General features: G+C 31.7%; 1 long non-coding RNA gene across 1 annotated transcript; it reads right to left on the bottom strand.

Moving 5' to 3' along the window:
* Nucleotides 1–5,033: 5,033 nt before the first annotated feature.
* Nucleotides 5,034–17,305, bottom strand: LOC137921512 (uncharacterized). Its single transcript, XR_011107481.1, has 4 exons — nt 17,151–17,305; nt 16,700–16,797; nt 7,916–7,998; nt 5,034–5,187 (listed from the first exon to the last, which is right to left on the bottom strand). It is a non-coding gene; the product is annotated as an uncharacterized lncRNA (long non-coding RNA).
* Between the last annotated feature and the right edge of the window lie 1,126 nt (nt 17,306–18,431).

Here is an 18,431-nt window from a genome sequence, read left to right as displayed (position 1 = left end):
TCAAATAAAATCGCACAGCTGCCATTATACATCATTTCAAAGAAACAACAATATATAAAGCAAAGGTAAATTAAAAAGTACAATGGAATGTACAGTGAAGCTTATAGAAAATATTTTAAATATTACATTTAGCAATACAGAGCAATCATATAAGCAACAGGGCGAAGCATATACACATTAATTATACAAGTTTTATTTTAAATTAAAAAAAATTACAATAAAAAAACAGTCATATTATATTTCAAACATATTCTTAGAAAAATGCAACATACTTCGCAATGGCCAGGTCGGATCATGAACAATATACTACAGTAATACCCCGCTTTACGCGAGGGATACGTTCCAAAAAAATCGCGTTAACTGAAATTCGCGTATAACGAGGTTTATGATTAAACACAGTCAAAAATTAATACAAAAAAATACAAATCATTTTAATCAATCACTTTAATTCTAGGAACACTTTATGCAATACATACTCTTATTTTTTTACGGAAAAATACATCAATTGACTTTTGGGTAACGTTTTGTTTTCGTTCTTGTAAAATACGTTCATAACACCCAACACTGTTTTTAATTGTTAGACAGATGGCCAGGACACCATAGAGAAGTTGATGACTACATTATTTTTATATGCACTCTTTCGCGTAATTCGAGGCATTTGAGCGCGAAATTTGCAATTCGAATTATAGTGAAACCGCGTATAACGGGGTCACGTAAAGCGGGGTATTACTGTATATACAAAGTATTTTTTAAGCAATATAATATAGAAATTATTGAACAAAAGAACAGATTATAGAGACGGCTTTAATAACTAACAGACAACAAAAGCAACTGTCTGATGTCGCTACCAGCGCATCAGCTATAATTTTTTGTCTCACTCGCACATATGCAAAATTCCTATCAAGCCTCTATTAGAAACCTTCAATATCGTAGATCATAAATATCTAAAGTTCAAGATATATTGGACACAAAAGTATATTCCATGATAACCAATACTATTTAATATATATAATTCTGTGAAAAGTGCCTTCTATAATATGCCAACATATATATGTGTCAGTGTATCGGATTGTATGTCCGTCATCTTGATATATTAACTACCAGGCTGTAATGTTGAATTAAAGCCTGTTATTTATATGTTAAAGAGAATTCAACTTATTTTTGTAGATGAAAAATTATTACAGGGGTGGCCAAGCAACTGGATAGTTCGAAATTTGAAATTATATTTATTATACTTTTGACGTATAATTTCCAAAAAATTATAATTATTGAAATTATGTGACAAAAGTGCTAACTATGCGTATTTAAAATATATATATGCACATATATATGACAGCGCTCCTAATAATACTCAAGATGCCGGTTAGTTAATTATGATCGGTGCTTGGTTTTCGCTAATTTTATATTGGAATAATAATTATTATTATTCGCGCCAGTAATTTGTTTCGATTTCACAATTACTGACATAGGTTATATATATTTAAATATTGAAATAATTCGATAATCAATTGGAGCAAAAAATAATCTTAAAGTTTGGCCACCGCTGCTATATAAGATGTCATTGAGTCAATATTATAACATAAATTAATTATTTAGCCTACATTTTATCATCATCATTATTATTTTAACCCTTAGAACGTCCACTGGTGGGGATAAGTATTTCCCACGAATTTCCAGTAAGACTGGTAGAGGCCTACGTTCAGCGATTTCTATAGACCTTGACAAAGTCACTTGTCCAATTTGTGGACCTCCTAAACTGGGTTTCCCAGTTCGTCATCTCCTCTTAGGGCTCCAGCGGTCACCAATTCTGTGTCACTAAACATAAACCTTCAACTTTGCTTATAGATATAAAGATCACATATCGAAGGCACATACTGGAAACATTCAGCGGGCAAACATAATACAACAATGCATTGCAAATTCATTAAACAAACAGATTAAAAATATTTTTTTATATTTCGCTAAGACACATGCTGAGCTTTCATATAAATATATATAATTCGCCAAATTTGTTGTATATGTCAGAAATAATAAAATAATGATCATATATAAAGAAAAAAAAATTTCAAAATTTAAATTATTGGACATAAAAATATATTATTTACTATCTATTTATAAATACAACAGATGGCTCATTGCAGATTAATTTGCATGCAAGAGCTAACATATATTTTTTACATTATTTGTCATGATGTCTGGAAAATGATGCAAACATTCAAGGTCGAGAAATACAACTCATCAACTCAAGGGACATCAGATGATGATAGAGTCCTAAACTTAGACTCCAGGGAAATCGCTGCTCATCAGCGTTCTAACTTAGATTCGCAGAGTCCCAAAATCTACTCAAGAGAAATCACTCTGCGTTATAAATAGTGTCCCAATATTGGATTATAAGTTCAGTAAATTTAATTAATTTCGTTTTTAAAATAGAAGTCTCAAAACAGTTCAACTCAAGTCAGCTGGTATTGTATTTTTAATTTATATATCCGTAAACACATGTAAAAGATTTATGTTAGTATAAATAAATGAAATATTGAAAGTAATAAAATAAACAATTTTATTACTTTCTGATAGAGGAGCAGGGGAAAGCATAGGCCTAAGATATCCACAATGACCGGTCCTGCGCTGCACACGTTCACCGACATTCGTTCATTCCACTTAGTGGGGAGCTTGCCACGCCGCGACTACCAGGTCATAGTTGCCAATAAATAACCTTTCAGGTCCAGAGGCCATCGATTGCACGGTGTGCCCAGTGCCACTTAAGACGAGTAATTCTTCGTTCTCCTACGGATCTCCTCTTTTCTGATTCGATCTCACATAGCCTTCTCCATTGCTCTCTAGCTGGCCTCTGACCCGTAGGATCCGTATGTCTTCAAATATTACGGTGTTTTAACCGATACGAGGTTACGGATCTTCCTGAACGCTGCTCATCCGATTTGGATTTGGAATTCTATTGTGGCAGTATTTATATTTATATTTTATTTTTCTAAACATAGAGTACCCACCACCTCACCATGTACATACATACATATATATATATATATATATATATATATATATATACGGCATCCACCATGACATCCACCGCTGCACACATGCCTGCCCATAGACTTCCAATAGAATGGGTTGGAAGCGGACATTTCTTTTGACAACATTAACTCAAATATGGGGGATATATATATATATAAATATATAAATATACGTATATATATATATAATATTATTCAAAAGTTAATTATAGATGTAGTCCTTACTTCTGTCTAAAGACAACCACTTCAAGACATACATATAACTAAAACATATCTATGGGGAGATATACCATATTCACCAAACTTGGCAGGTGAATTGTCGACCTCAATGTGGTATTATGGTACGCAGAAGACACTACTGCCCATCATGTGGAAACTTATTTATGAGCTGTGGTAATACAAATAATGGATATAGTGTGAATTATTTAAGAACATATCCCGGGAATTAAACCTGCAACCTACAATGAAGGTCTCATTCCTCTACCGCTGGGATACCATTGTTGCAATATAAATATGGTAAGAACAATACTCACTTGTAAAAATTATGTCGCCATGGTAGATTTGAGTGTAAGACCAGAGCTGCATTCACTTTGAGGTTGTTGCGGCAAAAGCAGAATGTATGTTTTCCACCGAGTTGCTGGAATAATCATATCAGAAATTGTTAGGTAATGTTACAATAAAATTATTTACCAGCTGCCACAACCATCAGTATTAAAAACAAGAGAGGATAAAGTGGTAGGTATAGGTGTAAAAACTTTTAGCCTAATGAAGAATACAACTGTATATGGCAACATTGATTCGTATACTGTACATGAATTGCATTTCTTCTTCATTTTAGCAGATAGATGTCCATTGCAAGGAAAAGGCCTCCCAGGCCCTGATGTTATTGCTTCACCTAATGGTGAACCTACCCAATTGACGTTGAAGTTATGTTATGTCATCATTGGATAACGTTAACGTGATTGTCTTAAATGTCAATGGAAAATAATTACTTTTGTATCATAAATCAAAATCTAGCTGAAAAATTGTGATAGGTTAGGTATGAGCTGCCAAGGGAGATATATTTTTTTTTTCTTTTATTTGTCTCATAAATCAAAATCTAGCTGAAAAATTATGATAGGTTAGTTATGAGCTGCCAAAGGAAATTCGTTTAATTTTTTTTCTTTTTAAAACAATTAGTAATTAATAAATGTTTTGTCAAATTGTATAGTTTGACAAAAATTTCTTTATGTCTTTAAAATTGTACAGGGTACGTTACGGACAGCTCCCTAAACAGCGTGTGCCTGGTCTTCTAGGATGAGACTGCTTTTCATGTACTACTTTTGTGTAATTAGGTAGGACCCTACAGACCAACCCATCTCATCACCTATACACTGAAGTAGTACATAGGCAGCAATATCATCCTCTTTCAGGCACGCCTGCACTAAGGCCTGCGCATAACACCTAATATAAACATATTACAAAGACCATGACTGGTTAAAATCCCTGCCTCCTGGCTCAGTCAGGGTTTCATGATGGAGAGCTGGCAGCTTATGGCAGGCATTGCCTCTTTCGCGAATCAATACTCCTCATGGCTCATCAATTGTTCAATGTGTTGACTCCCAGTACGCTCCAATATATGAGATCTGGTCTTACAGATAGGTCATTGGATGAGGAGTTCCAGGCCTTATAAGGCCATTCTGGAACCTCTCTAGGTCGACAGATCTATAGCATTGCACTATAACCTTTTACCCACTGTAGTGTTAGAAGGTTGTTACTACTTACCTCAATTATGTACATTTCAGCTTTTATAAAAATACTGAATATCTCGCACTATCCATGAGAGCCTTTTTTTCTAATCTAAAATGTCTGTCTGTCAATTTATTATCTACAATGCCTCTTATATTACAATCACATGGTGCGCTGACATAAATCTGATCATAGTCAATATTTTAACCTGTACAATGAATTTATAAACCGTTAAGTTGTATACATAATGTTTATTGTAAAAATACTTACATAATTGACACACGAACATGAAATTTCTTATATTTCTCAACATATCTCCATTATCAGTACGACTGGATATCTTTTGATTAAATAAGGCTCTTTCAAGTCATAACTCAGCGATGCTTCGGTACAATTCAATCATGATTCAAATTAGAATCATATGGTGCATCTGGAATTAAATATTAAACAAAATTACATTATTTCAGTAAAATTACTTTTGTAAATTTGTATTAAGTTTTATAGATAAAGCTTGGTATTACAATAAAGTTAATGTAGGCATACGTGGACTCTATGTGGGAAGCCTATGTCCAGCTGTGAATGTCTTACAGCCGAAATGGTAATGATGGACCTTTTGTTTAAAAATCTACAGATGTGTTATATTCAAATGTTACATGTTAGCGCAGTCGGAGCAGAAATTAATGAAATTGCATTTTTTTTAGTACCCGCCTTTTATTGATACAAAATTTTTAAAAGCCTTTTGCAATAAAACTAGTCAAAGTTCATTAGGTAGCAAATCCAGAGGGCTCCCGGAAGAGCCTTGCCTTTGGAAGGCCTTTAGATCGTCTTAGTGGTCATTCTAAGTAGTAATTAAGTTCAGGGACCCACTCCAGAGGACCACGATATCGGTGTCTATATGGCTGAACCCTGCTACCACCTCGAAAAGCGCTGGCAGTTTATAAAAGGATTACGTTCAAATACCTTAACTCTTTTTCATCAATCTAATGATTGCACAATAAGACCAATCTCTAATTTGTTTTTTTTTAATAATACTTTTTAAATAGTACTATGTGCCCTGTTCCGGCTGTCGCTACCTTGACAACGACTGGAGGCAAGGATGGTCTACCTGTCATGGTCTCTTTAACATCTGTTTATATTAGGTGCCTGGAAGAGGAAGAGACTGCTGTCAACATACGGTGTATCTATATATCTCGGATCACCGAGATGCCATTCTGGGATCTCTGGCAATATCAATGGTTCAGCTGATATCTTGAGGAATTGGAGTGGCTTGGGCAAAGCTAACTAAATCAGCCCAAAGAGAATCTAATTCCTTATTCAATCCACAACTAAATACTGAATGTTGGACACTTTGACCTCGCTATCCACTCAGGTCTCTATATGTACAAGACCATTTGTCACTGTACACTCTGGTGATTTTCAATCATGATTGAAAGTAATGTCGTTTCTGTCGACATATTTTACAGAAAAACCGATTGATTCTTACCGCTATTGAAAATTTATATATTAGATGGCAAAAGGTTGTTGATAACGAAGGTAGAATATATTGTTGATGTGTATATTTAATTTATTTATACATAGTTCCAATTTTCATCATATGCTACTGCCATATTATATATATTGATTCTATTTAAAAGAACATGCATATATGTTGACAAAGATAGGAATTATTATATGTTCACCAAATTAAAGTACTATATATTTTCTTAACTTAAATTTCGATATATTATGGTTTTTCTCTTTAAGATATGCAGAATATCATGCCATAGAACAGAATAACAGAATAACATATTATATATTTTTAACTATACTTGTAAATCGTCTAAGTAATTTCTTACCTTAATTTAGCCTATTGTGCATCTTATTACACTCAACTCTTTTTACACGGTATATACGTTCTAAAGCTTATAAAAATATCGTTTACAAATTCCTCAATACGTTCCTTAAACTTTAAATATTCATGTAAGATGAAAGAAATCTAAATATTTTCCCTTAAAAAAGTGAAAAATTAAGTAATAATGATATTCATATTACATAAGTACATCGTGTCGTTGTCGAGTTCTTTATTACTGTCGATTCTACTGCGCGGTTCCCCTTACATATGTTCACTGACAAGTAACGCCATCTGTTGACGCTGAACGAAACTAAAGAGTTCCTAGATATGTATTTATGGAACAAAAATAAATATAAAGTTTACACCGCTACTTCATAACAAGCTGCCTGCTTATTTTGAGCTTGTCCAAGAAAGATATTGTCAGATATATATGTCACAACTGTCGGGTTCGATTCAAATGAAGAATTTCGATTGTGACGCCATCTATTGGTACTTTTTTTAATTATAAAGTAGACCAAGTCACCAACACATTTATGGTCATAAGCTGACTAATGTTTCGTTTACTTATATCCTATATCTTGGGATTTAGGATATTCCCCCGATTGTATTTTGTTACTGTATAGATAACTTTCTGTAAGGCTGTCAAAATTAGAACAAAAAAAAAATTAGGAATTTGTACTAGATCAAAAAATTTGTGTAAAATATTATGTTTATGTTTATTGGTGAACCGCGTTATCTTAAAATAGTGTATAAATAGAGTTGGGTGTACATGATCTTTAATGTTTGAAGACTACAATTCATTTAAAATATTTCAATTTAACTCATCTTTGTTATAACTTCTAGTTATTTTAGTGAAAACTGCATGAATCATTTCAGTTTTCATTTTAAATCTGTCATTTCATTCAATCTTCAATTCAGATTGTGGAGATTTTAATTCTATATATATATATAGCCCATAGAAACCCACTAGAAGTCTAAAGCCTCCCCCAAAGATGTCTATGTAGAGATATACCACAATTGCCATGTTTGACAGGAGTGGTAGCAATCGCAGTGTGGTATTATGGTACTGCCTATCTTGTAAATAGTGGCAACCCCATGTAATAAATCCAAAGTGTGTAATACATAAAATTTTATTCTGGGAATCGAACCCATGAACTATGTTTGCAGGTCTCAGTGCTCAACAGATACAGTAAGCTGAAATAAAAAATTCAAATACTAACACATATTTGAAAGTAACATCATCGTACATTAATGTTCAATATTGATTATATATGTGTAACATATGTATGAATTAAAAAATTGTAATATACATGCATTCTGTACATACCTTTATGATCACATTTGGTAAAATAGTCCTAAATTGGCAGCAAATTTCTTAACAGCCTGAGGAACATCCATTTTCATCTGCAACTGAAATGATAATAAAACAATTATTAATTATTTTAGTATAGCATGTTTATTAATTTTCCATTCATACTGAAATCAACTGAAATAACTGAACACATATGTAAAATCTCTATAAGGGTGAACATATACATCAAATGTTTTTAATTTTAATTAATATATGTATTCAGTTTCAGGAATAAATTACATAATAATCTATATAAATAAATAAAATTGGTGTGTATGTTTGTAATATTAAAATTATTGCTTTTTACTATATGCACCTGAATATATATATGACACATACAATAAAATTACATTTTAAGTAAGAAAAGGACCAATATTTAGCCACTTCCGCATATGCAGTGGTAGTCATGCAATAAAATGCACCGCCCGCAAGTCCGCTGATAAATGCATATGCGGCAAATAATGCGAATCACACAACCGCCACCGTCAAATTACTCATCGTCTATCTGTTCCTGGTAATCACTAAAATGGCTAGATTTTAACAGGAATTATACCAGCAGGTAGCTGATGAAATAAGAAATAACTTAGGCCACTTTTATATATAAACTAATTATATATCTTTTGGTAAATTCCGTATGAAATTGCGTGCACAACTGGCATGTAAATCTGCACATTAAAAAAAATGTTGTTTACATCTGTCACTACAGATATTACTGCAAGTTATATACTATAATCACCACACTTTCACACATGCAGATGTTATTGCCCATCCTTTGTAAATTTGTTTGTAAACAGTTGCAATCACGTATAATTAATGTAAAATCAAGTGAATTTAAACCGCAACCTACAACCTCAAGTTCATACCAATAGGCTAGTGCTCTATAAGAGATATAATCTTATATGATTCATACATTACATGGTAGGGTCGAATAAAAGGTCCAGAGCATTAACAAAACAAATTCGTGTAAAATATAAAGCCGCGCGTGTGTTTTGTATCAAACAGTATTTTCCCTTCTTGGTTATTCAACTAGTTCACACTACTATGTACACAGTGAGGATATTTACTATGTTCTCCAGACATATTAACACTTCACTATTAGTAACAGAAGTTCATCTATATTAATATTTTCATAATTTTATAAACTGCGCATAATTTTAAGCAAACGTTTGTGAACGTCAAATGTGCAATAAGGTTCAAAATAAACCATTATCCGAGTTTACCCAACAACAAACTTGAATGGGTTCTTCCCTGTTCAATTGAACTTCAAAAGTAATTACGTGATTTTTTCATAACCTATATATACGTTTATTGATACCATAGACCAACTGTCTAAAAAAATTGCTTAAAATGTACCATAAAAAGTTACTAATTTTACCAAACTTATATATGTATCAAATATACCTTTGTTATATTTTTGATTAAACTTTTCACAAGTTGTTTAAGACGATGATAGTTCGAATTCCGATGTGATTAATGAATTGGTCTTTAGTGTTCTTATTGAAAGTTACCGCTTCTAAGGATCCATCACCAGATTTTTATAATTGATACTTTGTACATTAATTATATATTGCCAGAGAATGGTCAGCATATATTGCCAAGTTTGGCGATTATGGTTTATATCTCAGCCTACCCCATAGATATCTGCGAGTGCTGAAGCGATTTTCCTTGGTTAATATAAATCGCTGTTGTGTACATTTGACTTTTTAATATTAATTTTTTAGACGACAAGCCTTTAAACTAAATTTCTCATTCTGGATATGTTTTTTTGTATTTCTAATGGCGCCCACTATTGAATGCTCTCCCCAATCATATTTATATGGACAGGGAATTACAATCTAATTATAATATATAACATATTTAATTAAAATACATATTTACTTTGACAATTACACATTTTTTTCATATGGTATAGGTTTATATTTTGTTTATTTTACCTTTATTTAATTAGAATTAATGTTTATTTTTTTCTATAGCTTTAATTTTGTACCCGACATATCTATTATCGTTCACTTTGCAACCATATTCATATGATACTTGCTAATAAGGCTACATTACGAATGAAGGATATGCAAAAAAGATCTGCAGGTAAAGAATAATAAATCATGTGAATTGGGAAAGGCATTGATACAAGATATTGTGACAGACATAAGAGAATGTAGAAATAAAATTTAAAAATTTATTTCAGTCGAATTTGTAACATCCCTTTCCCGGTCAAGGCATGGGGAGCTAGAGACCCCTATAAACATGTTATTTATATATAAAAAAAATTAATACTACGTTTAAAATATTCAATCAACACTTGCATGTCTTCATGGAAGTGTTGGAATTAAACGCGACATGTTCCCAATTTGTCATCAACATATTAAATAATATATATTTTTTATACATATTATAATTATAAATTAAATCATATAAATTTAAAGACGACATCGATTCTCAGTTTAAAAAGAGAAAAATTTAAATTTACGTAATTTAATAAAAAAATATTTTTTAACATTTTAGTTTTAAATTAATTGCAATCGCATTGAAACGTCGCCATTTTTTATTAGTAAGGCAACACGCTGGTGTTAAGGGCGTCGTCATTCCTGTACCTCTGCTCGATCGTGCGGCTGTTTGTGAACGTCGAAGTGCTAACTCTGATATTACCCCAGCAGAAGCTTTGAATTAGTCATGAGGAATTTACCACCAAGCCAGATGATGAATGGCCTTTGGTTGGGTTTTTCGGCGTACATGAGCGATATCGATTGGAAAATTGCGAAAGAACATTTAGTTAATGTGATGATTGTTTTTGGTAAAATCGTCACAGAAGACCAAGTCGACCGCATATATGAGAGATTCGTTGGTGACGGATCGGGCAGAATTGGGTTTGAGGATTTCGTGTCCATCATGGAACATGCACAGCGTTTCGATAATGCTATTGAAATATTACGCGCTGTTTTTAGATATTACGACCCGACAGGGATGGGCCTCTCAAATGGCTACTTTGTACGCAATATCATCAGGGACCTCCCATCAGTCGTCCCTCCGTCAGATGTGGACTACGTCATGGATGCCCTGGGCCTGACAGACAGCAGCATATTCAATTACGAAATTTTTTGCACCTTCGTCAAACAAATTTATTTTGAAGAAAATATTTAAATTGTCTTCTTAATAATTACTTTCTTCATTTAATTAATGTAATGTTGTTAATAACAAAATTCATTCGTAAATGATTATTCTGAATAAATATAATATATTATCTTGTTAATTCCTAATAAACGAGTAATAAAATATTGTTGTTTTATTTTACAGCAACCACATACACATCTTCCATACCCATAAAAACAATCTTTCAAGTAAAGATATACTTTTTTTATAATTAAACAATGCAATCATATCAATTGAAAAAAAAATTATATGAGACACAAAATAAAATAAGTTTCTTAATAATTAATTACAGTCAAATTTAAAATATATGAAAGTAGACAGTCTGTTATGTTATATGTAACTTCTTTGCTGCCAATTATTTTATGTTCAATTCTAAACTAAAAAGTTTTCAGTAATAATAAATAGCGCCAATATATATATTTGCACTTTGTATTGCCTGAAATTATTGGCATATCATATTGGATTAGAAAAATGAAATTAATTTAACATATATCTATATGTAAAACCTTTTTTACATCACGCTATCGGAGATGTGAATGCTTAATAGCTGTTTACTAAAAAGTAAACCAAACATTCACACCCATTTTCGCTTTCGCAACTGTAACCTTGAATAATAATTGTGTTTTAAAAAATATGTTGTAACAAAGTTTTAAGAAATAACTTTCGCGATCACATCCAAAGACGGTACTGCGCCTAATTTTCGATTTCTTATATTTAATACCCTTTATTGTACACGCTAGAATATAACTTCATAATAGTAAATAAAAATGTACAGTCCAATAACACGAGATAATTTCTTTCACACAAGAATAGTATCGAAACATTATAAGTTAATTATCCGGTTGTTTACGTATAACATATATACAAAATCGGCATACATATACATTTATATATGTACAAATATATTAATATTTTTATACTTATAATAAAAACAGTATTATACGTAATTAATATGAACATCAAACTGACTTAGATCGCGCTTGTCATATATAAATGTAAATATTTCTTTTCTAAGAAATATTTACATATATATTTCTAAAAAAATATATATTTTTTAAATAGGTAGAAAACTTAGCATGTCTTATATTTAGCATTAAATCATTCCACAATAGAACAGCTTGTGTGGTAAATTATTTTACTATGGACCAAAAATAATTCGCCGCCATTTTTTAATAAAATTTTATAGACAGTGAGACGATTTAAAAGAATATTATACAGTTGATAAACGATGATAAATTTCGAAAAAGATGTATGGATGAACAATTTAAACGGGAAAGTAGATGATCATACTTAAATCAAGTTCAGTGTGTCAGCAGTGTGAGACTGAAATGTTATGCAACGTATCATGAAACCTTATTTCTCTTGTATAGCAAATTTGAATTGATTATTCTTATAAATTATTTATTAGTAACACTCCACAACCTCGCCTTAAAATACGAATCTTTTGAAATTCATTCAAATGTTTATAAGGAATCAAAACGCTGTAATAACGAAAATTTTACGACGTCCAACACTGCGGTAACCCATTGCTTATTGCAGTCCATCGCACCGAAAAGTGTGCACATTGCATGGCAGCACATGGCACATTGACTCTGTGTTTGGCACTAATAGGTGTAACATAACTCCTGAAGATGCCCCGTGGAGGGGTGAAGCACTTGAGTAATTTGGCGGTGGCGGTTGTGTGATTCGCATTGTTTGCCGCATAAGCATTTATTAGAGGGCTGGCGGGCGATGCACTTTGTTGCACGACTACCACTGCATGTGCGGAAGTGGTTAAATATTGGTCCTTTTCTTACTTAGTATGGACTTCCGCAAGGTAACGCCTGATTCCTTTAAATAGGTAAACTGATGTTCGATTTTTCTCATTTAACAGACATGAGTCAAGGTGGAGGCCGACGCTGGTATATATATGTTTATATATATATATATATATATATATATATATATATATATATATGTATATATATATATATATTTATATAGCTCGTGTGTGTCGATAGCTTTTTATTTTTTTTATATCGAGGTTGTAAATTCATATCGTCCAGGCCATTGTTTCCCAACGTTGGGCCCATGCTCCACGGAGGCAATTTTATTGTTAAACATGGCGATTAGAAAGTGTACTCGACGGGTTTAACCCTTTTGTTTTATTATAAAACATGTATATATGTTACATAGTGCGTGAAAATTTAAAATAGGCCGTTGAGGTGTTGGCACTAAGAAGTTTAATACTGCTCTTATATGAGCATATTACCTTTGTCGACGAAAGTCTTTATTTCTGATTTGATCCCTAGCGTACCAACTTCGTTGTGCGATCGTGGGTTTCGTTTAATAATTCTAATTTTATTAAAAAAATCATTCGATTACATTATGATTTTTTGCGTGTCGCTGGCTAAAATGTCCTTGGTAGCATCGAATTTCTCAAATTATATTATTCTAAGGCAATAATTTTAATAATACGTGAAGAAGATATATTTATTATTTTAGATTTAATCCCCATACAGACAAATTCAGTCATGACGTTGATTTATGGGACACCTTTTGTAACATCAACAAATCAGACTTCGGTCATAATTTTACAGCTGAATTGATTCGCCAGTCACACAAAGCAGACATTGTTAAGACAGAAGAATATGTAAAGAAGTAATAAATTGTTAGTAAATAAATGACTCAGTTATCGCCGTGCAAATAGATAGTTGATTTTAAATTGCACATTTTTATATCAATCGCATAGCAGCATGTAAATAACACTAAGCAGGGCCTTCGCTTTGCAAGGAAGTGAGAAAAAAAAAACCAACAAAAACATGCAGACATTTTATTTACGGTGCATGAATAAAAACATAGGTGCGGTGCAATGTTTAAGCCGTTTGAATGCCGCGTGACGTTTTACATGGGCTAATTTAAATATGTCTTTTTTTAACATAAATTTGCGCCTTCACCATGACATATTCAAATTTGTAGCCACATGTGTAGCCATTGTAAGGAAAAATCATAAAAAAAAATTATTAAAATCGATTTATATTTGTCCGAGTTGAGTAAAAACGTATCGCGCAGTTTTAGCGAGTTCATGCAAGAATTGATCAGCATTCAAACGATTAAAAATTTATTCCAAAGCATGCTTACAATGTTAACACATGAAACATCCCAATATCACACATTAATAAGTGAAGCCTTACCAAGCATTAATATGCGGTCACTTTTAAAATACTTACTTGTTAGTAACTTAGAATTGACTTCAGTCAATTAATAAATGAAAAATTAACATATTAACGCCCATACGATTCGTTGGCTATTTCGATGTAAAACGTGTTCTCCAAGAACACTTATTCATTTGGATATATAAGTACATAAATTAAAAATAAACTGCATATTATCGTATAATCATAAAAATAGACTAGCTGATCCCGCAAACGTTTTGCAAAAAAAATTAAAGTCTTTAATTAACAAATGTAAGATAAGGGTTGATCGTAGAGGGGTGAAAATTTAGGTTTGTATGTATTTTTGTATGCTGTATCATAATAAAATAAAAACCAAAAAAAATTGTCTAAAAAATTAAAAATAAAATTTAGGGGTGGACCACCCTTATCACTTAGGGGTTTGGAAAATAAATAGTAGCCGATTCTCAGACATACTGAATACGCATGTAAAATTTGGTAAAAATCGGTCAAGCCGTTTCGGAGGAGTTCAAGTTCGAACACCGTGACACGAGAATTTTATATATTAGAAGAAGGATAAAGGAAAATAGCAGTGATACAAAATGACTGATAAAATATTTTTTTTACAGATGATGTAAAAATAAAATAAAATAGCATTGTAAAAAAAAACAGTCGAGGTGTAAATGGTGAAGAAAAAGAGGTGATGCATGAAAGGTAAAGGATTAACTATAATAAACTTAAAATTCTTTCATTTCTTTTCTTTATTTATTATAGTATTCTACTATTACATCTTATATTTATTCTTTTATGTTATATTTACAATATCTTGCTTTTACTTTATGAATTAGCCTAAATACGCCCAATGCAAGATATAGGCCATTTCCAAAAATATCGGTTTTGATATACCATAATCGCCATTCTTGGTGGGAAGGTTGGCAATAGCAGTGTGATATTTGTGTTTATCTTGTTTATTATCAATTGTAATCCTATATAATTAATGCAAGTATCAATTATAAAAGAATGTATCCATGGAATTGAACCAGCGACATACAATCGCAAGTCTTAGTTCTCTACCACTATTCTACCATTTCTTAATTAATACTTACTTTTTTATAATATAGCATATAATTGAAAATGGATTTTTGGTCCTTTTTTCTACTATGACAATCTAAAGTTTTAAGCTTTAGTTAAATATACATCTGGATAATGGATATATGAATTTTATACAATATTAAAAATAGAAGCGCAAGCAAGCATTAATATATGTAAACCGCTTGAGCTATTCCCACATGTATCACACACAGTTTTTTTTGAATCTGTAACAATACAAGATATAATCACAAGGTAAAATTATATGCCCATGTTAATTTATCAATTCGCAAAGGAAATAATTTTCGTGTTAAATTTAAAGCATTTTCATGTATATATCATTTAAAAATAACACACGTGTACAGTAATTGAAACTGTAAATAATTATAATATCGCATGATAGCATAATATAGTTGAAAATACTTTATAATCTGTGACGACCTCGCTACAAGTTCACATGGGTTTTCTTATGCATGCATAAGATAGATAGAATAAATACATTTAAAAAACTTTTAAGTTAAACGGGTTTTTGATACCCATATTGTGGTTGTTGTGGAAAAATATGTACCTATTCCGCCATATTGGAACGGCGTCCATCTTGAATTTTAAATTTTGACATAATCATCATGTTTTACTGGTGTAGTTTTTTCTTTTCATTTAATACCCATATTGAGGAGGTTAAGGAAAAATATGTAATCCGCCATTTTGTATCGGCGGCCATCTTAGATTTATAATGTTATTGATTTTATTATATTGTATTGTCATCTAAATTAAATGTGTGTACCAAATTTCAGGTCAATCTGACAACGGGAAGGTGCTTAAATTTCAATTTCTGATTTTGATCCAAATAAATTCCGTACGGGTACAACTAAATAAAACCGTTCTAAAAAATATCTAATGTCCCATGGTACATGCACGGATTGCAACAGTATTTTAAGTGATCAAACCATTCGATGTGAAAGTGGGGTGATTTCAGTGGAAACTACCCCTATCCTGTCATCGGACTGTTTGTGAATTAGGGCAGAATTAAAAAATATATATGTATAGACGAAAGATATGTTATATATTTGTATCTATTGACTATTGTAAGAGTTTTTTTTCTTTTTTATCATGGTTTATACATATATATATTTTTAAAAGTGAACACTGCATGTAATGAAAATAAGTTACAGTATCAAAGTAATTATTCCTAGCTTCACTATATATATATATATATATATATATATATATATATATATATATATATATATATATATATATATATATAAAATGTTTTTAAGCATATTATAAAGTTTACACATGCGGCTAACCTATGTGTTAGTAGTGACCATAATTGATTAGGTAGAACAAGAATATTTAATTTTACACTTACTAATTGAAACGAAAGAGACGCTTTGCAACTAAGCCGATTGGGGACATATGCCGATTGACGTCCATATGTTGACAGACAGGAGACCAAAGTGGCAGTGCCTGAAATAATAAAGGTTAAATCTTTATAGTAAATATCTTTTATTTTCTAATACTGATAATTGTATGTTTTAATATATAGTTTATTATTACATCACTTGAATTTACAAGAAGGTAGTTATTCCAAATTAATTATTTTTTTAAATTTGTATGGAACGGAGGCTTCCAATAAAAATAGCATTAGTATTTCAATTTGTATTAAAATTTTACAAAGCAGAGCAGAGTAAAGCAATGAAGCCATATTCAACTCGCCATGGGGGCCTCGACCTCCCATAGAATATAAGCTGCTTGGCCATTCAGCCAATAGAGACCAGGCCAACAATCTTCACACTGCAATAGATCTGACAGTAACTTACATAGTGAATCCATGGAATGCTTTCTTGTCTTCACACCACGGGCTGCTTTCCGAAACCAAAGGGGACTTCGGTTATTTTGCATCAGGGTTTGCTTTACTCAAGCCAATCCAACTCCTGGAGAAATCCCAGTAGACCCTTCATGTCGCTGGCATGGGGGCATCTCCATGAAATGATAAAAAGTTACATCTAAGTTAAAATGTTTCATACTTTCAACCACTCTGTTACTCAATTATGTAGTTTTGGTATTTGTTCACAAGATACCCTATCCTATGCAAAGATAGAATATACAAGATTAAACTTTGAAAAGTAATTTGAAATTTAATTATTTATTTAATTTTCTTTATTGTACACGTTAAGATACGTTTAATAAATTTGACAATAATATACAAAAAAGTACAATGGGCGGCCTTATCACACAAGGCAATCTCTTACAGACAACCATAGTATGAAAAAGGTAAAAGTTCTAATAAATGGTAGTTTACGTGTACAAAAAATACATATTCACAAACAGATGAACATATACATAGACATACATACTTAAACATAAATACATACGTATATAACATATATACTTATAATAAATAAGGTTTAATACATATAAATTTTGTACCATAATAAATAAAAACATCTAACTGACTTCGATCAGTATGGTTCGATCGCACTTGAAAAGAAAGAAACAAGAAGAAAAAGAAATGAATTAAGAGATAGATAAATATAGCTAGGCTTACCATAATTACGAAGAGCCAAATCGGGACGCAGAAGAGAAAGAGGCTCATTTTCATTTCGCTTTTCGCTTAATTTGTGTTTTTCATATTTTTAAATGCAATCAAAATTATTACGAATTGAAAACATATAAATAAATGTGAATATATTTTTTATTAAAAATAAAAAGAGACAAATTACAATTAATACAAACAACACTAAAAATATGCCCGGTTTTATAATACACCCACGCTTGCTTTATATTTTTCACTAGAGTGCACTTTCTTCAGAATCGTTTTGTCGTGTTTCATTTTGTCATAATATTCACTGCATGACATGTTCAAGTTGAGTTTGCATGTAAGCAAGGCTTCCACAACGCAATCTTCCATCCTCCCCCGATCGTCAGACCACATTTTTTTTATCTGTGAAAAAATTCTTTCCACTGGCGCTAAAGTACCGGGCAGACACATAGCAAACTCCATAATTTTTTTTAAATTCGGGACTTCAATATGCTGCTTGTGAAAATGGGTGAATAGCTTGACCCATTTCTCGGAGTAATTAGCTTCATTAGAATTTTGG

Source organism: Battus philenor, unplaced genomic scaffold, assembly GCF_028537555.1.
Source record: "Battus philenor isolate CCGP_79_NKW_IND1 unplaced genomic scaffold, ilBatPhil1.0.hap1 SCAF_1, whole genome shotgun sequence".
Lineage (NCBI taxonomy): Eukaryota > Metazoa > Arthropoda > Insecta > Lepidoptera > Papilionidae > Battus > Battus philenor.
Note: the sequence above shows the minus strand (reverse complement) of the source record. Positions and strands in the feature narration are given on the sequence as shown.